The 2,828-nt window shown below is 45.7% G+C and overlaps 1 pseudogene; it reads left to right on the top strand.

The window, feature by feature from the left end:
- The first annotated feature begins 2,357 nt into the window (after window positions 1-2,357).
- Window positions 2,358-2,539, top strand: LOC136308859 (metallothionein-2A pseudogene; annotated as a pseudogene).
- Window positions 2,540-2,828: the final 289 nt, after the last annotated feature.

The raw sequence follows: 2,828 nt of genomic DNA, 5'->3' as shown, positions 1-2,828 counted from the left end.
GCAGGTTCAGTTACCAATTCAAATAATCAGTCAAGTGCTTTTTCCTCAAAAGACCAGCATAGAATTGTTTTATGCGTATTATTTTGTCACAGAATATAAACAAGTGTGAACTTGAGGGTTGAGTTAATAAAATTAATTTTTGCTGCTTCATTAGGATTCTGAAGTGAAAGCGGTACTATTTTTATTATGAATGCCCAACAGTGGACAATGACTGATAGTACAGTGTTTCCACTGCTTTAATTTTTGCTAAAGGCACAAGTTTTATCCACTATTGCTTTTGCATCAACTGTCAACACAGCAAAGAAAGGCAAATCATGTCTTAATACTGAGGAAATAGTTTTGAGTTTGTGACCCCGGAAAGGTTTCTAAGACCACCCCACCCCTGACCCCAGAGTCCATGGACTACCTTTGAGAATTCTAACAATTAAATATGCCCACCCTTGGGCTTGGAATACAAAAGTAGTGAAGAACACAATACCTACCCTGAAGGAGTTCACAGGAGAGACAAGCAGGTAAATAAATATACCTTGTTGAGGGATGTAACAGCCCCAGCCAGATACATTGATAGCTACAAAAGAGTAATCAAAAGTCCAGGCACACTCCCCAGAAATTCTCTTTCAGTAGTTCTTTGGTGAGATTCAGGAATCTGCATGTTAAATAAGCACTCCAGATGATTTAGATGCAGATAATATGAGATCCACACTTTGAGAGACACTGTTTTAAAAGAGTATAAATTTCAGGTTCCCAAGAAGGCCTAGTATGTAGTTTCAGAGAGAATGTCTTATGTATCTCTCAAAAACACCACTTAGGCCTGGCCTGTGGTGATGCAGTGGATCGAGTGTCACCCTGGGAGGCTGAGGTCGCAGGTTCAAGGCCCTGGGCTTGCCCAGTCAAGGCACATATGACAAGCAACCAATGAACCACTAAAGTGAAGCAACTATGAGTCAATACTTCTCGCTCCCCCCATCTCTCTCCTCTTTTTTTTTTTTTTTTTTTTGTATTTTTCTGAAGCTGGAAACAGGGAGAGACAGTCAGACAGACTCCCACATGCGCCCGACTGGGATCCACCCGGCACGCCCACCAGGGGCGAAGCTCTGCCCACCAGGGGGCGATGCTCTGCCCCTCCGGGGCGTCGCTCTACCGCAACCAGAGCCACTCTAGCGCCTGAGGCAGAGGCCAAGGAGCCATCCCCAGCGCCCGGGCCATCTTTGCTCCAATGGAGCCTTGGCTGCAGGAGGGGAAGAGAGAGACAGAGAGGAAGGCGCGGCGGAGGGGTGGAGAAGCAAATGGGTGCTTCTCCTGTGTGCCCTGGCCGGGAATCGAACCCGGGTCCTCCGCACGCTAGGCCGACGCTCTACCGCTGAGCCAACCGGCCAGGGCTCTCTCTCCTCTCTTAAAAAAACAACCTGTGGTGTCGCAGTGGATAAAGTGTCGACCTGGAACGCTAAGGTCGCCAGTTCAAAACCCTGGGCTTGCCCAGTCAAGGCACATGTGGGAGTTGATGCTTCCTGCTCCTCCCTCCTTCTCTCTCTGTCTCTCTCCTCACTAAAATAAATAAATTTTAAAAAAATTTAAATCTTTAAAAAAACAAAAAAACACCACTTAGTTTCACTGGCCATTGTTTGCCACTGTATATCAAATCTACCAGCAAAGACTTAAAAGGTAAAATCTGAAATAACTCTTTTTCCATTTCAATTCTCTAGTGCAGGAGGTGGGGAACTTCTTTTCTTATTATAAAGGGTCAGATAAATATTTTAGGCTCTGTGGGCCATAAGTTTCCTGTCATAACTAATCAGTTCGCCTATTGTAGCCAAAAGCAGCCAGAGACAATATGTAAACCAATGAGTGTGGCTGTGTCCCTTTAAAACTTTACTTACAACCATGGCCTGACCGGTGGTGGCGGTGCAATGGATAGAACATCGACCTAGGATGCTGAGAACTCAGGTTTGAAACCCCAAGGTCACCAGCTTGCGTGCACGCTCATCTGGAGCTCATTCCATTGAGCGTGGAATCATGTCCGATGATCATGGTCACTGGCTTGAAGCCCAAGGTCACTGGCTTGAGCCCAAGGTGGCTGGCTTGAGCCCAAGGTGGCTGACTTAAGCAAAGAGGTCACTGGCTTGACTGGAAACAATCCCCATCAAGGCACGTATGAGAAGCAATCAGTGAGCAACTGAAGTGTTGCAACTATGGAGTTGATGCTTTTCATCTCTCTCCCTTCCTGTCTTTCTCACTAAATATCAATTTTAAAGTAAATAAATAAGTAAATAAAATAAAACTTTACATACAACCACATGTTGTACCAGCACAAATGTTTCTTCTCTAGCATTGGGCCTCCTGCCTAACATCTGGTTGAAATGGACCCCAACTGCTCTAGCCCAACTGGTGGATCCTACACCTGTGCTGGCTCCTGCAAATGCAAAGACTGCAAATGCACCTCCTAGAAGAGCTGCTGTTCATGCTGCCCTGTGGGCTGTGCCCATTATACCCGGGCTGCATCTGCAAAGGAGCATTGGACAAATTCAGCTGCTGTGCGTGACCTCAGGGGAGGACTTGCTCCCAGATGTAAATAGAGCAGCATGTTCAAACCTGTATTTTTTTTTTTCATTCTACTCTGACCAGTTTGCCACATACTCTTGTCTATGAAATATGTGAAGGATAATAAAAGTTGTTGACTTAAAAAACAAAAGGCCCTGGCCACTGGCTCAGTGGATAAAGCACTGGCTGGCGTATGGACGTAAAAGATTTGATTCTTGGTCAGGGTACACAGAAGAAGCAACCATTTGCTTCTCTCCCCATTCTCCTCCCCTTCTCTCTCTCTTCTCTTG

Source organism: Saccopteryx bilineata, chromosome 6, assembly GCF_036850765.1.
Source record: "Saccopteryx bilineata isolate mSacBil1 chromosome 6, mSacBil1_pri_phased_curated, whole genome shotgun sequence".
NCBI lineage: Eukaryota > Metazoa > Chordata > Mammalia > Chiroptera > Emballonuridae > Saccopteryx > Saccopteryx bilineata.
Note: the sequence above shows the minus strand (reverse complement) of the source record. Positions and strands in the feature narration are given on the sequence as shown.